Source organism: Calidris pugnax, unplaced genomic scaffold (genome assembly GCF_001431845.1).
Source record: "Calidris pugnax isolate Ruff unplaced genomic scaffold, ASM143184v1 scaffold24, whole genome shotgun sequence".
NCBI classification, from domain to species: domain Eukaryota; kingdom Metazoa; phylum Chordata; class Aves; order Charadriiformes; family Scolopacidae; genus Calidris; species Calidris pugnax.
Genome location: NW_015090922.1, coordinates 10121417 through 10143411, shown reverse-complemented (window position 1 = coordinate 10143411; position 21995 = coordinate 10121417). Strand labels below are relative to the sequence as shown.

Sequence of the window (21995 nt, the reverse complement as noted above, 5' to 3'; positions counted from 1 at the left end):
AAATTACCCTTAAAAAATTTGAAGATTAGGAAATTCTGGAGCATCCTAGACCTAGTATCAAAGTTCCTCCTTTTGCTGAGCCTAAGCAAGAGCAGACAAACAGGATCTGTTATAGTCTGGGCCTGATCATGGTAAAAGGAGTCACATCTGTATTAGTTTTTTTGTGTGTACACAGGAAATTATAATCCTATCCCATTGCACAGTGTGCTGACCTATTGTTGCTTACTGTGAGGAATCTGTCTCTTACATTCTTATAGCTACAGCCTATTTGCATTGAAATATTACACTCTCAAAAGCCTTGCTGCTCTCCATGAAAGGATCAAGTATTTCTAGTTTTTAAAGGAAGACTTATCACTTTATCACCTTGGGGATGATGAGCATGAAGCCCTGATTTAAGAGGCTTGTATGATAGTTGGAATTGAGGATGTTTTGCAGATAAAGCATTCTAGGGGGCCTCCAGTCCTCAATTTCCAGTCCTGCTACTAACCTGTTGAGTGACCTTGAGCAACTCACTTCACATTGCTGCAGCTCTGTTTTTCCTTTGATCTTTTTGTTTGTTTGTTTAACTTGCAATATGCTGGAAGCCTTTCTATAGCACTCTGTGCAATGAGGCCTGATCTCATCTTGGTTATTAGGTGTTCATACATTAAAAACAGTAAAAATAGTTTAAAGCAGATTATTAACCCTTTTTCAAGTCACTCCATTTTAGCACACACTGGCGCCTTACTGAAGCATGTGGCTGTTTTTCTTGAAATCTTCTAGCAGCACATCAGTCATTCTGGGTTTCTGCTAATAGAAAAGCCTTAGGTTAGCCACATCCATCATAAAACTATGATGCAATAGTATATACATTTACAGTTTGAAGTCATAGGCAGTTGGATCAGCACAACCAAGATACTAGTAAGTCAGTGGCAGAAAAAAGTAGCTGGCACAGGAGAAAGCAATAATTTCTGTGGAGGAGCTCGCAGGGAAAATACCTAACCATGTATATAGCATAGCTATACTATGTGGATCTTTAAAGGTGAGGCAAGGTGGAATAGGATGAGCTAGGGGAACAACGACATAGTCCATTAAATTAATATTTTGAAAGCTGTACAAAAGGGGAAATTTTTTTCCACACTTCCTTTCTCTGCAGGGAAGAAATATTCCTAAAATATATATCCGATGTATCGGGTTAGCAGTTCTTCAGCTAGGAGGTCTCATGCTTTTGTGGAAGAGATCGTGCTCTGTATCACCGACTTATCACCCATACTTTCTCAGGAAGTTCAGGTGAGTAAGTGTACCTGAGTGAGTCACATACCAGCTTACAATGCTATTATTAATTGAAATGGGAGTACGATCATACAGGTATTTCTATGAGTCCTAACATACTGCCCTCTCTGTAACTCTTGGAATAAGTAAATTATACCTTATAAACTATTTATATAAGCTATTATACCTATTATTTTAACATTGAATGATCTTAACATTCGGGTTTTTTTCTACATCAGAATATTTAACATTAAAAATCGAACTGTCTACTCAGGTGCTTGTGATGATGGCCATAGATCGACATGTCTAAATTCTGCTAAGGAGAGATGCACTGGTTGTGTATTACTCAGGGCTACCTGGTCATAGAAACTCCTAAGTTGCCATTTTAGCCCACAGAGTTCCCAGGATGTCTAAATATAGATTTGCTCTCATGGTCAGAGATGTCCCGTTCTGAGCTGGCAGTCACATAAGTACTCCCCCACCCCCCCTGCCAGAGCTGCCCCGCTCCCCAGAGAGCAGAGCAGTTTGGTGCAGGGAACTGAGACAGCCTGCATGGTACTTGGTATGGATCTCCTAGACTGCCTGAAGTGGAGTCTACTGAAAAGCAGCAAACATTTTTCGTGATTCTGGCTTTCAGTTTCCAAGCTGTAAGGAAATCCTTTTTGTGAGAATATGTGCTATAAAGCCCTATGATCTATTTTAGCTGGATTACCAGAGGCAGCTTTTTAGAAACTGTGCTGCCAACCGTGAAAATCCTTCTCAAGTTACATCAAGGATATCAACAGTGTATGAATGTGCACCATTAGGTTAGGATCATTAAAAATAATAAGTAAACAAACAAAGTTATGTTATTCTTAGTAGGCTTAGAATATCTTTCAATTGGTAAATATAGGCCGTTATGTCATTTACAAATATTCAACAGTGATTTTTTAGGAAATCTGCCCTCCAGTTAGAAATAAAATGCCTTTTCTGTATTTTTTTAAATGTTTAAAAAAAGATGACAAGTGAAAACTGGCTGAAGAACTCCAGGCTGTGCCCTTTTCTGCACAGCTTGAACTCTGCCTATATTTATCTGAAGCAGATGTTCCAGGCAGGATGCACACTGCAGCCAGAGGTGAGGACGGAGGTGTACAGGACTTGAATACATTTCAGTACAGCTCCCACATCCTGTTTACACACAGCCACTGGCCTGAGAACAGCACAGGGGAAAAAAAAGGAAGGTGGAGGGGGTGTGATAGGAAGGAGTCATTGATTGGAGTCGTGATACTAACACCACTGCTAGGCGTGCATGTTGAGAGTGCTCTGGAGTTGTGGTTCTCTCCGCATCTGCCATTGCCAGCAACATTTTCCCCACTGCTTCGGCAGGCCTTGATAGGCATGCCGTCTTCTCTCACAAGGGAGGGAGAAGGAAGAGAGGGAGCAATTCATTGGAAAAAAAAAAAGACAGCTCACCTGCAGAGAGACTATATTTTCTCTTCTATTCGGTATTGCTACACAGAATCAAGAAGAAACAGAGCTGGAATTCACTGAACCAACTTTTCTGTCTCATTAAAATTATGGACTGATTTTTAATATCAGAAAGGCATTTACTGAATCAGTGGTGGGCAATGAGAAATATTAATAATGCTAAGCCCAATTTAAGCAGTTATTCTGTGGGAAGATGGATTTTTTTTCATGCAAGATACTTAATGGCAATTTGATTTCTGCACACACAGAGCAGTGAAAGGCCCACTTTTCTGTGCACTGGACATGATTTTCACTTCATGCCTCATTCCCATCTTACTAAACCACATTATCCACATGTGTTCCTGTTTAATGCTAAGGAGATAAGGAAGACACGTATATATACTTTCTATCTCTCTCTTTTTTTTTTTTTTTTTTAACATTTAAACAAAATCACTAAGGAACCAGATTTTCCTTGTCAAAGATTCATAAAGCTGCTGATGGCAAAATTCCCAAGAGGCAGAAATGGAAGAAGCAGTTTTTCAATCTCTCTTTTTTTTTTTTTTTTTTTTAACATTTAAACAAAATCACTAAGGAACCAGATTTTCCTTGTCAAAGATTCATAAAGCTGCTGATGGCAAAATTCCCAAGAGGCAGAAATGGAAGAAGCAGTTTTTCAAGGTTGTTTTTCACAAAGTTCAAAACATGGGCTGGGAACACTATGTATCTGTTTGGCGTCTCTGTAATATTATATTCTGCAGAGACTGGCTACTGGCTTCACAACTACATGGTCATGCACACATACAACATAGAGTAGTTTGAAGGACGTGTATTTTCTTGTGCTCAAGCGGTATGAACTTATCAACACTGACCCATGTCTCATCAGCTTATATTCTAATATGCTTAAGAGGCAGAATGTATGCGAGACAGGTTTAATATCAGAAATAATTAACTAATTTATTTTACTAGGACAATATAAAAAACATTTTAAAAGTCTAGGAATTTATATTATTATGGGTTATTATAATCTATTTACTTTATCTCATACTAATTAGCATGTAAAAATGCTAAAGTCACAGCATAAAACTTTCTACTCCTTCAGCTCAGGCCACATTAACTGTTTTTTTGTTGTGATTTTTTGTTGGTGTTGTGATTTATTTTTATGATTTTTTTTGTTGTTGTTGTGATTTTTTTATTTTCAAAAGGAAAGGAACCATCTTCATGGTCATGCTCTCTTTTCTATGCATCAAGTTCCAGTAGGAGACAGAAACTTCTAAAGTATGTGCTGAGATAACCTACATTTGTCCAAATGCCTTGCTTTTCTTTCCCTTATTGTATTTGGATTATTTTGTTATCCAGGAAAATTCCAGGTATTAGGGTTTGATTTTCTTATTTCAAATCATCTGAAAGACCAGAAATCTGGGATCAAATTGGAAGATAGAAGGAAAATTTAAATTCTACTTTATTCTCAAGCCTTTCTTCTAAGCTTCAATCTATTTAGCACTTGAAACTCAATCTTCAGATATATGGCACAGCAGTCAATCTCTTCATTGCTTCCCATTTATTTTTGTATAAGACAGCCTACCAGTAGTCTTTTTCCCTGAAAAGACTATTAAAAAAAGATGAATTAAGACCTTACTGTATTATTACTGGTAATCCCGGTTCACATTTACATAGCTTTGTAATTACAATGTTTGTTAAAAGCTTGATGGTAAAGGCACCACATTGGTGCTAAAAGGAATCCATCTTAGGGCCAGGTAGAGGCTGCCTGAAACGAATTTAATTTTGTGTTACAAAAAGTTTTAGAACAAGGTGAAGTGCTGTAACTGGAAATACAGACAGTATTTGGGGGAAAAGGCTATTTTATATTTCCCAATATTTTCTATTTCTGTATCTCTTATAGTATTTCATTGAAGAATTTCGAATTTCTTCTACCAGTTTTATGGTGGGGTCCTCTGCCTTCTGGCATAAAAACTCAGTGTTAAAAGTTAATGAAAACTAAAAAGTCATCAAAGAAAAAATGTTTCTGGAGTTACTAATAGACAAAGTGCAATATACTATTTTCTGACTTAAGCCTTTGGCCTTCAATCAGGGGGTATACTTTGCTGCTCTATGGATTACTATTGCCACTTGGAAATAGTCCCAGGATGGTCCTTAAGACAAAGACTTTATGAATCATAGAGTCATAGAATGCTTTAAGTTGGAAGGGACCTTGAAGATCATTGAGTTCCAACCCCCCTGCCATGGGCAGGGACACCTCCCACTAGGCCAGGTTGCTCAAAGCCCCATCCAGCCTGGCCTTGAACACTTCAAGGGATGGGGCATCCACAACTTCTCTGGGCAACCTCTTCTAGTGTATCATGCCCTCACACTAAAGAATTTTTTCCTGATACCTAATCTAAATCTCCCGTCTTTCAGTTTAAAACCATTACCCCTCATCCTATTGCTACACTCCCTGATAAAGAGTCCCTCCCTATCTCTCTCGTAGGTCCCGTTTAGGTATTGGAAGGCTGTTAAAAGGTCCCCCCGAAGCCTTCTCTTCTCCAGGCTGAACAACCCCAACTCTCAGCCTGTCCTCGTAGGAGAGGTGGTCCAGCCCTCTCATCATCTTTGTGGCCCTCTGCTGGACTTGTTCCAACAGGCCAATGTCCTTTCTGTGCTGAGGACTCCAAAGCTGTACACAGTACTCCAGGTGGGGTCTCATGAGTGCAGAGTAGAGGGGCAGAATCACCTTCCTGGACCTGCTGGCTGCACTTCTTTTGATGCAGCCCAGGATGCCTATTATTGTTACCTATTTTATGCTTATCTATTATACTGTAATCACACACAATGGTGAGGAATGGTACCTGACTGTGCTGACACCTATTAGATATGTGAGATGACACACTTTTTGTTCCAAGAACCCTGTTGTTCCATGGTTGCCCATGGAATGGGCACTGAAAAGTTTCAGTAATCACCCTATCTTGATAATTTAGAGAAAGCTTTTTGATTCTAAGTAAATTCCTTTGGTTTTGCATTATAGGAAAGAACCTACATTTTCATATATATCTGAGGATATCTTTTTCCTTTTTGTATTATTTATCTTGCTTCACCTGAGCAACATCTAAACAATTTCCTGTCCTTAGTTTTATATCCAAGCCCATGCCTGACCTGCCACCATTTCTCTGTTCTCTCAAATTTTTCTTACGTCCCTTATTACTGATAAATCAGTAAGCAGCTACAGTATTTTCTTGTAAGCTTCTTTCTTTTTGTGACTCAGTATTATTTTTTAAAATATATATATATACTCACTTTCAGTCCCTTGATCATGATCAAGTTCTCCTTTGTCATTGAAGAGAACTCCAGGGCTTCATGTCTGAAGTCTTCCATTCTCATACAAAATGAAAATTGTGAAAGGGATGAAGGAACGTCATACTGCTAGTTATGCAAAAGGATGATGAAATCTTGAAGGAGTCAAACCTTGAGCTGAAGACAGTTTTGTCTGCTTGTCTGCAGGGTCTGACTGGGCTGTGCTTTTGGCCAGAAGACAGCGTATGTTCACATGGAGAAGAGGTGGATCTGAATGTCTATGGTAACCTAATCTATCTGAACCAGCTTGATCAGTAGCCTGGCTTAAGCACAGGATAAATTGTGTGAAATAGCTTAAATTTATATTTAATGAATAACAATAAGTACTTCAGATTCCAGAATTTTTGAATACCTTTTTTTTTTTTTTTTTTTTTTTTTTAAAATTAAACCTTTGGGTTTTTTTTAAAAAGAGGGTTTTTTTTTTTTCCCTTTCCAATTGGTAAAATCAAAAGCAATTGATGGACAATTAGAGAGAATAATAATATTTTTACCAAACGGAAATATATCCATGAATGTTTCATGGATAAATACTTGCTAATTATTAACTCTCATATAGCAATATAAACTTGTTCAGAGTGAGATTCCTCTGTATCTGATAACACTACTGAGGTGGAATATAAACATTTCAGTAGTCCAAATGCCCACAAAGGCAGCAGAAAAGCAGAGGCAACTGACCCCCTGTCTCGCACCCATTTCCTGGGTAGGCTGAGGGATTCTTTTGCTCTTTCTTCAGTAGCTGAGATGATGAAACTGAACAGGGATAGCTATCAGTTTGGTGGAGGATTGGTTACAAATTATGTAGAAAACACTAAAAGCATTTGGCATTCATACCAGTCTGCAGTAATACTGAATACTGTTCATTCTCATGAAAGGGATAAATGCTTCAATAATGCTTAATGTTCAGTTTGCAGTCATTATTCTGGAATGGGAATAACTCAGAAATACAATTATGAATCTACCATGTCTGATGACAGTTTTAATTCCCTTAAGAGCAAACTTGGCCACTGTGAGAATTTCTTATTCTTACTGCACTTTTTCAGCAATGATATCTATAGACATTGCATTTGACTCAGTTTAACTTATGAGCAATACATTATTCATATTGCTCACACCCTCTGCTTGGGAACTTTACTTGTAGACTTAATTTCATGGTTAGTGACTTCATTGTGAGAACAGTAAGGACAGATAGACAAAAGACAGAATAATTTCAGTTTACTTAGCCTTGAAGGTCATTGTAAAATTTAAAGCAAGGAAAGTTAGCAAATCCAGTGCAGCAAATAGAAGATTACAAGCCATATTGCTGCCTGCAAAGTTTTTGTGTTTTTGATCATCTTTGATTTTATTGCAGAAAAGACAGGTTATACTCTCAAGCTAAAAAAGGCTGCTGTTATGTTATTAATTCTGATGACTGCCCAATATTTGCACTTTATGAAACCAGAAGGACCTAAAAATATCACGTATTAGTACCCCATTTTCTGCCATTTCAATTCCAATCCTCTGTCCCAAGTGCAGAATAACTAAATTTAGCTGGTCATCATTAATGACTTTTAATGACACTTTTGATCTGTCAGGAGCTGACTTCTCTTCTTGCCTAATAAGACAAGCACATACTTTGAAATATTTTAAGGTAAAACTGTTAACATAGCAAATTATACTTACTAGGCCAAGTTGCAACCAAAGCTATCATTCGCCAACTGAAACCAACTGCAGATGTCTGTGAAAGAAGTACATGTATAAAGCATTACATAATGTACATTGCACATAATGTACATGTATAAAGCAGTACATAATGCAGCATTAAATGTAAAGCTAATGATATTGACCAAACAGTTACATACACAATAACATTTTAGATATTTATTTTAGTAGATTCTTTTTCGAAAACTACAATAATTACAATGCATTAGGGACTATGCTTTTTTAACAATACTGATTTTAGTAATATTTTAACACATGGAAAAAAATGTCATAGCTAATGGCATTGGATTACTTAGCTTCTTAATTAGCAAAAAAAAGCTGTCAGTGGCCTTTGCAGAGTTTGCAAGGTAGGAAACAAGAAAATAACAGAAAACTTCTGCAGTGAAAAACTAAAGTATCATGAACAGGTCTGCTTTATGTTTAGAATTTAAAAGAGATTACTCCATGTCACATCAACCAAACTGCCTAGCAAGGGAATTTATTTTAGGGAGCGTGGAGATTATTATTATTCAGAAAACATCTGCTAATTGGGGAATAGTACACAGAGGTATCAGCCTCCTTGTGTTTTGCAGAGCAGTTTTGCATTTTCTGTCCTCAGCATGTTCCACAGTATCTGTACATTCAGAGGCTACTCAGCCACATTAGCCTTTGACATAAAACTAAATTTGTCTTCAGAAGCTGTTCATTTGCACACGCAACTATCTAAAGCTGTAACATCCATACCTATGTATCTGTAGCATCTAACCTGTCTATCTTAGCTTTCCTTTAGCCACCTTGCTTAGCTTTGCTGATGAGCTGACTCATTAGGGTGGTATCAGGGTGATGTGTACAAGACAGACCTTAAGAGTGATGAAACAGGGAAAAAGGAGTCCCATCTCCAGGGTGTGTACACAAATGCCCACAGCCAGGGAAAAAGGCAGGAGGAACTAGAGCTCTGCTTGTGGTCACCAAATTACACCATCACTGGGATAACTGGTGGGACAGCTCACATGGCTGAAAGGTTGTGATGGATGGATACACAGTATTCAGTACATGGAGACAGGGAAGACAATGGGGGTGTCACCCTTTAAGTGAAGTAGGAACTTGGATGTATGGAGCTCCTCTGTGAGATGGAGGACCATCTGGTTGAGAGCTTATAGGTCAGGGTCAAAGGAGAGGCTGCAAAGGTGATGCTGTGGTGGAATTGTGTTACAAACTACCTCCTTAGGATAAGGAAGTAGATGAAGCCTTGTTTAAACAACTCAGGAAGACTCTGATTCTTATGGGGCCCTTTGCTTTCCCTGTTTTCTGCCGGAAGGGCAACAAGGCAGGACATAAGCAGGTGCAGGTACTAGATAAACTAATGAGCGATGACACACAGCTGCAGCTGCTGTTCGCTAACAAGGCAGAGCTGGATGGTGTAATAATCAATTATAGCCTTGGCTGTAGTGACCATGAAATAGGAGCCCAAGATCCATAGGAAGGAGAGTAGCAGGTTATAAACACTGAACTTCAGGAGATCAGATTTAAGCTTGTTTTGGAAACTGGTAGATGCGATCACATGGGAAGGAGCTTCAAAGAGCAAAGGAACTCAGAAAAGTTTGAAGATCCTTAATGGCACTATCCTCCAAGTACAAGAATGGTACATCCCAATACACAGGAAGGCAAATAGATGTATCACGAGACGAGCCTCTCTAAGCAGAACACTCATGAAAGAGCTCCAGTGCAAAAAGGAGCCAAAGCACAAATGGAGATGTCAAAGGGATGCCAAAGGGAAACAGAGTAGCCTTTACCACTGCATTAGTAGTAAAAGACTGAAAAAGGAAAATGTGGTCTTGATAATTGAATGACTAATGGGTAAAAAATTAATCAGGCTTTGAAGGAAGTGGATAATAGACCTATCCTGTCCAGAGGCTGATGACAAGTACAGCAGGGGTCTGTTCTGGACCGGACCTGTTTCACATCTTTATCAAGGGTTTACCACAGATGATGGAGTACATGCTTACTGAATTTGCAAATGACATTGAATTGAGAGGACCAGTCAAAGTCTATGGCAGAGCTACCATCCAAAGAGACCTGCTGACAGGAACCTTCTGAAACTCAGCAAAGACAAATGCCAAGTCCTGCATGTGGAAAAAAGAACTCCTGCAGCAATGCATTCTAGGGACTGACTCGCTGAGGAACATCTCTGCAGGAGAGGACTTGCAGGTTTTGGTAGCAAGGTGGACATGAGTTAGTAGTGTGCCCTGGAAGCAAAGGAGACCAATAACATTCGGGGCTGTATCACTAAGAACACAGACAGTAGATCAAGTGAAAGAAGTCCTTTACTTGGCACTCATAGGAACATATCTAAATACTAAGTGCAGTTTTGGGCCCCCCAAGTTGCAGTCTCTGTCCTTGGAGGTGTTGAAGAGCTGTCTGAAAAAAGCCCTGAATAACCTGATCTGACCTCAAAACTGAGCCTACTTTCAGAAGGAGGTTGTACTAGAGACCTCCTGAGGTCCCTTCCAACTTTAATTATCCTCTAGTCCTATGATTAGGAGGAACAGAAAGACAAGGCTTGGAAAGAAAAAGAAGAGAGTTCAGATCCAGAAGAAATCCACCCTCATTTCATGATTCTTCCTCCTAATTTCTGCACCCTAAAAGGAGAAGTGCAGAAGTGACTTCTGCGGGTAGGTCACAACACGATCTCCTTACAAAATAGCTGCCAAATTGAAACATCACAATACTGAGGAGATCCCTGGAGGACAGGGAAATTCAGGCACAATCCCTACACTAGCAAAAGGCACATGGAGAGAAGTAAAAGCCAGTGACAGCTTTTCACCCCAGGAAATGCAAATAGTCATTAGGAAAGTATTTCTTCCTTAGACATTTGCATATTAGCACCTTGATGACACCAAATCTGTCTTTCTTAAAAAGAAAATTCAAAAGATTCCAAAAAGCAATTTATTTTTAACATACTATTTTATTTTGATTTAGGCTATCCCTGGGACTATACTAATAGGTTTTCCTTAATTTGTCTCTCGGTTTTGCAGAATGACTAACATGAACCCAGAGGCATCTAGCATAATTGTACCAAATATAGCCTACTGATGGGATGGGAGAAGGATATGCAGCATGTTTCTATATCTCAGACTTTTTGGACGCAGAGTTTCAGATTTATTTAGCCCTCGAAAATAAACAGAGAGAGGAATGAGTAAGTGGAATCTCAAATTTTTACAGAGGTAAATGCTCTCTCATATTAGCAGCTTTGCTGCTACCTCAGCCATGTATCAGAGGATATACTATGTCCTTGTTTGAAAAAAAATCGACAGTCTAGGTTCAATGACATAAAATAGAATAGATGAAAAGAGTAGCAGAAGGTAATGCTTGGTCAGCCGTGTGATGTTATGAACAATACTGTTCCTTGTAAGCCAGCTGGGTATTTACAGCAGTTTCCCCTGTGAGAAGGGCTATTGGTAAATGCTACTAATAAAAACTTACATAACAGTAACAATATCTTTCATTTTTAATAGTGTCTTCGATCCTAAAGGGGTAGCCAGTTTACTGCATATTTTCCAATGAAAAAGGGCATTCATGTTTTATGTCTTCATCCTATTCATCCTGCTTACTGGCTCTTTAAGGAGAAGGAATAAACCTGTAGCTCAGGAAAACCTAAGACTACTTTGCATTTCTATATTACCTCTTCATTGCAGAGTCCCTGCAGACGCTCCACACAGAGCGCTGTAGGGTGACAGTTTATCTCCAGTCATTGATATGATATGACATGGTATTATGCCTCCTAATGTTTGTATTATGTTTGATCCTTTTATATTAAGATCTCCAGACAAGTCATCACACTCCATTGTGCTAGATGCTGTGCAGAGATTTATCAGAAAAAGCAGCCCACAGCCCAGAGAGCCTGCAGTCTAAACCAGACATGGCACTTGAAAAAGTAGACATTTGATCCAGTGAGGGCCTCAAACAAAGAAATAAACTTTAAACAACTTACCAAATTCATACAGGAAGTCTGTGGAAGAATACAGAACAAATAATCTCTGAGCTCAGTTCTGCTTTCACAGAGGATAAATTTGGAAAAGTTCAATTCTGTACTTAGGTCATGAACCAACAAAAAGTAAAGCATTGGGCTAGACTTCCTGAATGTTAGGATCATCCAAGGTTTATAAATGCTTAGCTTTAGACCAGAATATTCTAGACTATAGCAATACATTTACTAAAATAACTTGAGGAATCAGAAGATTTTTGCCTTGAATCTTTCTCTAGATAGTGGTTTCTTGTCAGGCTGATGTCTACCTAGTAAATATATTATTTTTATAGGAGTAGCTTTTTGAAGCAAGCACAATTCTTTACCTTTTTTAGATTCTTCAGCAAGATTTTAGCCTTCTCTATTGCACTGCAAGCCTTACTGCAGCCCTTACAGAGAGGAGGAGTTCCCTATGCCTATGAAAACGTCTCAGCTGCCTCTTCTGTACTGCCAGGGAGATGTGGTAAGTCACAGAGGGAGTGAAACAGTGACAGCCCTTGAGACCTTCACTGCACCCCTTGTCCAAAAGTGATACTGCTTGAGTCTGGGGTTTAGTTTCTTGGTTTCAGCACCATGAAAGATTCAAACACTATGGCACGCTTCTGTTAGTAAGGAGACCATAATAAAAGCGCATTAAAATGGTTTAACTCTGCCCAGTGGTGATTCTGCCAAATGAGTAACAGCTTGAAGAAGTTCAGGAGGAGGTTCTAAAACAAGATTGATTTTTCAAATATGATGTGTATTTAGTAATAAATGGCCTGATTCTCTTGATTAGGGCTTTTGGGGCCCTCAAGGGAGCAGGAGTTTCTTGCTTTTGGGCTGATATGACAGTAGAATTAGACTCATGAGGTGTCTCAATTGCTATGGTCCATGTAGATATTTAGATCAGACAGAAATTACTAGAGCAGATGCCACTCCAATAAGACTCACTTCTCTAAACCATAACACCGCTGCTGTAGAAGGGCGCTGTGCTGAGCCAACGCCACTATTTTTGGTAATTCTCCATGCAAAGAAAAGCCCCCAAGTTTTCTCTTGAAAGCAGCCTTATGACCCTTGCAGCCTGAAGAAAGGCAGAGGATACATACCACAGGCTAGGGTCAGATCCCTATATAAATTAAATGTCCAGCAGTTTGAATGCTTACTCAGATCTTGTCGACAATACCTCAGCTTCCTGACCTTAAAAATCATTTAGGTAAACTTAAACTTCCAGCAGCATTCCAGTGTTGGACTGGAAGAGGAATATGAAAAAAGAAGAGATTTAAATGGAATGTTTTAATCGATTTCAAATATTAATGAGTTCTGATACTGAATTTCAACATAACTATTAATATTAGCTCAAAACTCTTCCCAATGGTGCAGGTAAATGTGATATACCTTTCATCTATGTTCAGAAAAATAAATTTTTATTTGCCATCATTTTTTTCTATTATATTTGGAATTATGTTATTTTGGAATACCAAGTTATGCCGCCTTAAATATTCATGAGAAATATGTGTTTGTGTGGCTATATATAGAGAGATACTGTAGTGGACTTTCTTTTAGATCAGACTTACTACTTGTTGAATCCAAAAGAAAACAAGTCTTAAGAAGCTTTTGAATTCTTCGAAAGTGGAGGGATTTATAAATCCACAGCTGGAACAAAATGAATTGCAAACCTTAAAAGACAGATTATGTTTCCAAAACATAAGGACAAGTATGACCTTACTGTAAAACTATGTGTTTTAGCCTACGGGTAAAAGTGGTACATGAGGGGATTATTTATGTTTAGGTGTGTAAATAAATAGTAAGCCTTTGGACACACTTCTCATATTTCCAGTGGAGCCTGCCAGCAGTCTTTCATTTCTGTTATGGCTTCAGGACATTAAGACCACAGGAACATAGCTAAATTAGATGTTGCAAATGCACAAGTATCTGTGGCACCTCTCACCTTCACATCTAAGGGGCCTGATTCAGTTGAACATGTGCTGACTTAAATATAGTGACACTCTGTTACGCTGCTCCCAGACTAAACCATTGCTCTGTGTAAAGGTAGCAGAACTGGGTCCTTGGAATTGTATCTATCTGATTTTGAGAGAAGTTATAACTATACTGAGCATGACAGTAGATTGGCAATAATTCTAGGGAAATTGACTGCATTTGTACAAATCCTTTGCTTTGTTTTATTTGGCTGTAGAAGGTCATGCCCTGATACCCTTAGTAGATTTTGTAGAGGCAAAATTCTGAAATAGTTGAAGGTGAGCTGTAAAGACAATCAATTATCAGAAAGTCATATTCTTTTAACATTTAACTTATCCAAATCCCTGCTCTTTCTGAAGTATTGTTCCATTTCTCTTACCATTCTATGATTCTAACAACAAAAAATGTCACATTATTATAGTATTATATCCTCTGAAATGACCATAACTAATCATAGGCCATTGTTGTTTTAGTGTCTTCTGTGATTAATATTTTTTTACATATGAACAAAATAAACACAAGGTCCCTGCATGACTGAAAGTGCCTGCTCTGGAGCATCAACCCTGTACTATATCCTGCACAGTACTCTGTTTAGTCCAGGTTTAGGCAGAGTGCTATAGAAATTCCACCTTAATCTTCTATGAAGTTAGATGTGATAACATACAAGCACTTGAATGCTTCAGTATCCCTCCTTTTTTTCATAATACCCCACTAACTCATCCAGCAATTAAGAGTTTTGTGCTTTCTTCAAGCAAGGAATGCTTGAACCCATATATTTCAGATGTTAGTGAAGTGCTCAAGCCATGAGGTATTCTGGTTAACTTGTTCTCCACCCTTTCTCTTGAAGTACAGCCAGAAATGCTAGCAACATGGGCCAGAAGGAGTACAGCCAAGAAGAAACCTGACTCTAGCTTAAAGTTCTGACATTTGGTTAGAAAGGGGAAAAAACCCAGGGATGCTAGACACTCTTCCCCTGTATGCATACTATGTAACTGTTAAAAGAGTGTTGGGAGCAGAGTTAAGAGACATAAACTCTATTATTATTATTATTAAGCACCTACCTGAGAAGATGGTTAAATATTTTCTCTCTTTTTCTGCTTGTAGTAGCCCAGAAAAATACAGTTTCAATGAATCTTCATTTGTGCTTTCTCAAGTCTATGGGTAAAATCATTGCAGCATTCATTGCTTTCCTCTTTTCCTTTTAATTAGCACTTGATTCCTGTTAAGGGCTTTTGAACACGTTCCATGCGCCTGATTGCCAAGCAGATCACCACCTCATAGTTATTGCATGTTTGGAAGGCAATTTTCTTGGGCCATTTGTTAAGGAAATGCAAGAACACTCATGTTTCACTCTGCAAATATCAAATATGATGCAACACCGAAGGTTAAAATGAGAGGCAGAAGAAACAATTGAGTAAGAATTTTAGAATATAGTTATCAGAATGCTCATAGGTACTCACTGGGATCTAAGTCCTGCACAGTGTTCAAACACATGATTAAATACAATCTTTACCCTGAAAGAAAGACATCCTAATTAAACATGGAAGATTAAAAATTAATTAGGAAATCAAGGTATGGAAGAGCAAGATGACTTGTCTCAGATAAAAAAAAAACAGAAACAGAGCCAGCAAGACACTCCTGCGTCTGGCACCCAGCTCAGTGCCCAGCATGCCACACATATCGTATTTCCTTACCTGGATACGTTTTTGTGCTTGAGATACATAAATTCCTGAAACCTCTGCTTAGACAGTCTACCCTTTCATGCAATTAATTAAAGCTATTAATGTTGTGCCTTGAGAACAGTGCTTCATAGTGCCCCTGGTTCCATTGATGTGCCTTTTCCACCAAGAAACACAGGCTTTATTTGACCTAAAATGAAGTTTGAGAGCTTAACCATAGAAAACGATAAAAATTTCTACTTACGGGAGAATGTTGAGTGGCCTGATGGTAAACAAAATAACTGGTCATTTCAATTTCTAAACAGCTGCTTAGAATAGTCTTTCATACAGACTTTTAGAATATAGATATAGACTGTATACATAAACATACATACATATAGATGTATGTATATAAATAGTTGTGTGTATATATTATACAGATCTGTATATATACATGGGCAAATTCTGCTGTTCACAACTGAACAATATTCCCACTGAATAGCACAGAATTTGGCTCAGTTTGAGAATACCATTCTGTATGGAAAAATTTAAATCCTGTCTGAAGTGCAGAATATCTTCTTGGACCTCCTTCAGCTTTACCATATATGCAATTAATAATTCAAGATTCAGAAAATAGAAACAAAGAAGAGGAAGCTCACCAAACATGGTTTTGCTTGAGAAACACAGAAAATTCTCCCTAAGATATTAGTTACATTGAAAGATGATGGAAATTCTTGACCTTTCAGCAGTCAGGATTATGGTTAGACTATACTGTATATGATACGGTCTCTTAGTGGGGCATCTTTTTAAGGGTCAACTGCTCAAAGAAAAGGTTAATGTTTACTGGCATGTACAAAATGGGCCCTGCAAAACTTCAGCCAACTGGAAACCCTTGTCAGTTGGAAGTCTAATTAGATTAATTCAGCTTAATTATGTATAGTATTTAATTACAGTTAAACAGAGGCTAACTAATATACTTTAAATATCCTGTTATCAAAATTATTCTCAGCCTACAGTAGTCTGTCACATGTACCTGATTGAATATTGCTCAGTTTCCATAGAATGTATTAATATTTCTACATTATGCTAAAATTGCCTTGCCTAGCATGTGAAATATGATGTGTCAACTGTTTACTTCAGTTTTTGAGCCAAAGTGAATAGTTGCTATAGTAATTGTTACATCACAGATTATTTGGCATACTCTAATGATTCAGAACAAAAATAGTTGAGGTTTTAAGCTTTTTTGTCACCTGTGTTGTAAAGGCAGGGAGGACATACTCCTGAAAATATGAGAACTACAGCTTTCCTGCTGACGCATGGTTTGAAACCCAATTTTGGAATGACAGACAGAAGATTTTCTGTACTATTTTCAAACTGATCTGAGAAAAAAAGTCACATGGAAAGAAGGAATCAAATGCATATAATTAAGTTTTCTAACCTGTTCATTACAGCTGTGTGAAAATGTAGTTCTTCTCCGTTCAACAGCGGCTGTATAGGCTCTTCCTAGAACATTGCTACATTATAGGCAGATGATTTTGGAGTGGCCTGATGCAAACAAAACTTATAGCAACCTTTTAATTTGCTCTGTGTTGAGCCACACACCTTTCACTGGTGTCATTTTTATTTCTAGCTTAGATAGGGCTTACTGGGAAAACTATTGTGTTTTGCCACTGGTAGTTCAGGGCCAGAGAGGGGAATCTTCACCAATCACTTGTGAATAAATTAACTGCTGTGTTCAGTATCAAATCAGAGAGGGATCTGGATCATAACTTAATATATAATACTGGACTCCCATCAGAAGCTTCCTCACCTTTGTCTTCACTTTTCCCATGGACCTTAACAACCGAGTTTTAGTGGTAGAAACCTGGCATTAATGAATTCACAACTATTCACAAAAGAAGCTCTTTTCCTGCGTAGGGAAGGACAACGCTTGACAGAGCTCTCTGTCAAGCGTTTCCAAGGATTTTGTCACAAGCGGAGGCCAATGAGCCAAATGCAGCTCTGACCTGTGCTTCTGAGATATACTTCAGATCACTGGGAAGTGAAGGGACACTGTAGGGAAAAACGTGATTTTGCAGTTATCACAGAAGATAGTTGTACTGGTTCAATCCAAGCTGTCAAAAAACATGCGTCTTCAATTATTTTTATTTCTATGCTACATTCAATTGCCTAAATCATATATTTCATGTTATGTATGCATGGAGGGAGAAAGCTTTTTCCATTTTCCATTATTTCCATTTAAAATTAAATTAAAATTTACTTGTTTTCTGGAAACATGCATGATAATATAAATAAAATGCAGCAGAACAGAGTGCGAGAAGTGAAAGTATTGAATTCTCATGAATAGATGAAACTCCTTGTTTCCCCCCCCTCCAGTTCTTCTTTGATTGATTCATTTCTGTTCCTTGGAAAATTTCATATGACCTGATGATGAATCTGATCAATGTATTCAGGTCACAGGAAGTAACAGAGAGAAAAAGACTGAAAGTGATTTCTTGACTAAAAGAGCTATTTCTCTACCACCCCTCCCCAGATATGTTGCCTTCAGCCCACCCTAGTTCAATTAGGAATAGTAGTAGGAATGTCTCAAATTACTGCAACTGCTGCATCAAAAGGAGAGGAAGATGGTGTAAAAGTACATACCCCTGACCTATGTGGGACTGACTTACCCAAAATAACTCAATTACTTGTTATAAAAATAACTGTTACCTATAACTGTTACCTATACTGCTATATAGTGGTGATAGCTCTGTTGGAAATGGCATTTATAAAGCACCTTTGACCACTTCACCTGAACTCAGATCACTAATCCATCTGGTCTGGGACAATTTCCAACACTCCCAATCTGTCAACAGTTCCAAACAGCTGCCATTTCACAAATAAAGCCAGTCTTTCAGACAAATGTTGTCTTCTTTCCCTAAAGATGTGGCATTATTCTTTTCTTTGCCTCTCCTCTCATAAATCCCTCTGATGTGATGGGGGATCAGTAACTGGTCCTTGAAAAGGTGACTGAAGAAGTGGCAGATCCAGTAGCTGATAAACCATCTTAACCCCAGATGATAAAAGATTATTCACACTCACGATCTGGGACTCCAGATTCTAAAGAAATATGGGAATAATTTCTGCCTGAAAAAAAAAAAAAAAAGTGAAACATTATACTCAAACACGCAAAAAGGGTACATAAAATCTAGTTTTGAACTTTTCCCCCCCCCGAGATTTTTATTTATATGCTTGTGAAAATTCTGTGGGATGATATTCTAGCCTTATTGTAACACTGCAGTCAGTGGAATTTAAATTAAATTTATATGTGAGGAGAAGTGATGACAAGGTACTGTTTGAGTAAGGAAGGCACAAGACACTCATTGGAGCCATTTGCTCCAAATTTCCACCCACAAAATTTCCACAATTTTTAATACAGCCAGGATTATATCTTTGGGAGTCAGCTGGGAGTAAAATAAGATCATCCATAGATACAGCATACAAAGAGGTTGTGTGAACGTGGACATCCTTCTCAAAGCAGAAGGATTTATACTTATTGAAGGCTGCTGCTTCTCTGGTTGGGTTCCTCCAGCACATCTCCCTTGAAATGGGAGAAAGCTCTTGTAGCATTTAAAATAGCATAATTAGCTTAAGTTCAGATCTCTGATGTCACTGCCAAACTGTTCCTAGGTGTGGAACTACCTAGTTCAAATACTTCTGTGTCATGGTACAATTCACACATGCCCTGCAACACAAAGTTCAGAACAATGTTTGGCATCATATGATTTTATATCTGCCTATAGTATGCTGTTACAGAGAATAAATGTATGTACATACAACAGAGGAGTTTAAACTCCTGTAAAGACTCAACAGCAAAAATTTAAGGTTTTTTTTTTCATTAAGCATATTTATAGTTTCTTCGAATTGTCTGACATCTTCCACTTGAGGTACACTGGTTATCCAGTTGCAGAGAGACAAAACAGCACTACCAAGCAAACTGTTTAAAATATGCTAAATTATTTCCCCTGCATTCCTAAGAAACATTGTACTAGCAACTAAGTGATGGTTGGAAGTATGGTTCTATTATGTATTTATTTACTTATTTGTTACTTGAGTCTTTAAGACACAAGTAATATGATCATTCCCAATGAGTGCCAGAAACATTTTTACATAACACCAAAAATACAGCTAGTTATAAAGGCAAATGCAGCAATAGCATATTGGCTGCCACAAGCTTAATCATACCAGATCTATGTAAGTGCCTCTGTGCCTCACATGGTGTTATACATGGAGCTCTTGCTGGAGCCAATCCTACCTACTTATTCAATTAATTCAGATGGAGTTGAGTTGCAAGTTTTCAGCACTACCAAAGGTGTCTAATAAGGGCCTAAACTTACAGCCTTTGAAAGTGGAAGAATTCACTTTAAAAAAAGAATTATATAGAAGTATTTATTATGTAAATCAATAGCATTGTAGAGAAAGAGCCTATAGCACTCAATAGAAAATATTCCACAGAGATTTTGAACCATCCTACAGAATTTAACAGATAAGGCTATGGTTGGTATATGGCATGCAGGAACTAAAAAGAAACTATGCAAAATATACATTCTATATCAAGTCCCCAAATATTTTATATTAGTTTGTATGGGACCTTATTAAGTGTTAATATAAGTAGGACAGTTTCATTAATTCTATGTTCTATCAGGTTTTTCTCCCCAGGAGACACTATTTAGGAAGACAAATTTTTCTTCATGAACTTTCCACTAAAGCAAATAAGAAACGATTTCAAGACTTCCCTGTAAACAATCTTTGCTTTTAAAGAACAATAGGAGATATCAGTTATTCCAGACCAAGTCCTTTTCTCACTTAAGGTTTTTAATAGAGTTGTTTAGACAATGCACTCCATGCAACCCAGATACTGTGAGAGTATGCAATTTATTTAACTAGCTATGGATAAGCAAATATGTTTTCTTTTTTTTTCTGAGCACTGTTGAATGGAGCTTTTCCTTTAAGAAAACCCATTTTACTGTATTAAAAGGAAGTATTCATTATCAGTCAGTCAAGTTACTTTAGTCCTGAGATGTCCCAGTTTCAGAAAAGTTTGATTTATGCTTAAAGCTTTGGTAACTGGATAGTCTGTCATTGAGTGGGAAACACATTAATTCACATGGGAGAGTGAAACCAGAAGTGGTGAAAATTTGCCACTGCTTCGTAATACAACGGCTATGACAAAGTAATAACTCTTTTCAAAAAATTCTTTTGATGTTAAATTTGGTGCTGTAGCAGTTGCGGTAGAAATAGCCAGATTTCTACTGCCTAAAGTATCCCAGGACTTCATTTCAGTAGTTCAGGACTTCAAAAATACAGCAACAAATATTATCTATACGGTGTGGCGAAGTTGGCAGAAGTTGTTTTTTCATGGTCAGAGTTGGTTATTCAGAATTTGGAAGGAGCTTTATATCCAACACTGTTCAGTGAAATATCTTAATATATGACTGATTTTTGAGGATTCCACAGCACTAAGAAATACTCCTGAGAATTTATTCTACTTTTAGTTACAGAGCTGAGACTGTGGGGGTTCCTAAGGAACTGGCCACTGGAATTTCTTGTGTGATAACCAACCCTACATTCCCTGAAAAAGGGAAGGGTGTAGGTTGAGTTACAGTAAGGAATGGCGACGATAGCATGAATGGGCTGCAAGAAGGATTAGGATCAAAATGAAAATGACTTGACCTTAGAAGATTCCTAGTTAGAAGGAATAAAGAGTTGAAGAAAACAGTAATATGATACAATTTTTACACGTCTCTAAAAATATCAGCATAGTCACCGTGGATTCATGATGAAAACTTTATAATACCACAAGACCAAACAACGCAAGACCACCTACCCAGCCACCCTTTTTAACCTCTGGATAGAACTGATGTATGATTGATAGACACCAACTATGGAAATATTTCACAAGGGGCAGAAAAGGAAGGTTTTCCATGGGGCGTATTGTTTTCAGAAACTTTCTTAGCTCCGTAAATAACTCTGGTTCAAGTAAATGAAGAGGATGCTCTGCAGCTCTTTATCCCCGTGCTGTATGTAACCTGGGCAGGCTGCTGACTGGGCTGACAGCGGTCCCACTCATGCCTCACAGGAAACCAAAGACTCAAGGCACACGGCACACGTACTCACGTGAGATAAGACTTCCACGGGGAAAGGAGGCTCTGTGAGTTTCCCACTCACTGCTCGATTTCTAGAGTTGAGGTTGTACCTTGGGACACAGTTTGGGTTTTGGTACTGCTGCACTACAAACAAGGTTAAGAGGATGTCAGCACCTCAGAAGTGAGCAAACCCACATCTGCGGAGTCAGCAGAGGCATTATCTGGAAGATTTTTGACATGGGGCCCCTTTTACTTTAGGCATGGATGGGATTATGAAGAGGACACGCTAATGTTTGCTAACCACAACAGAGCTGCCCTGTTTGATACCACACAAACTGATGAGACTGTAAAAATTCCTTGGGGGCTTTATGGAAAATAGATCCTTGTTTTAATTCTGTTCTATGATTAGTTACTGCTTCATACTTTTTTTTTTTTTTTTTTTACCCCCCTCGGGGGCCCCCCATCCAAGTGGCTTAAGCACAGAGCTGGAGAAAGGGAGGATGGGGGCCCCGG

General features: G+C 38.2%; 2 long non-coding RNA genes across 2 annotated transcripts in view; one reads left to right on the top strand and one right to left on the bottom strand.

Annotated features, from left to right (window-relative positions):
* Positions 1-12203, top strand: part of LOC106893371 — a 30741-nt gene extending 18538 nt beyond the window's left edge. Inside the window, exons 6-8 of the long non-coding RNA XR_001413055.1 lie at positions 1136-1269; positions 6190-6265; positions 12079-12203. This is a non-coding gene — a long non-coding RNA (uncharacterized LOC106893371). The remainder of the gene's footprint in view (positions 1-1135; positions 1270-6189; positions 6266-12078) is intronic.
* LOC106893372 lies at positions 78-17578 on the bottom strand. Its single transcript, XR_001413056.1, has 5 exons — positions 15160-17578; positions 14761-15051; positions 7702-7756; positions 5986-6064; positions 78-786 (listed from the first exon to the last, which is right to left on the bottom strand). It is a non-coding gene; the product is annotated as an uncharacterized LOC106893372 (long non-coding RNA).
* Between the last annotated feature and the right edge of the window lie 4417 nt (positions 17579-21995).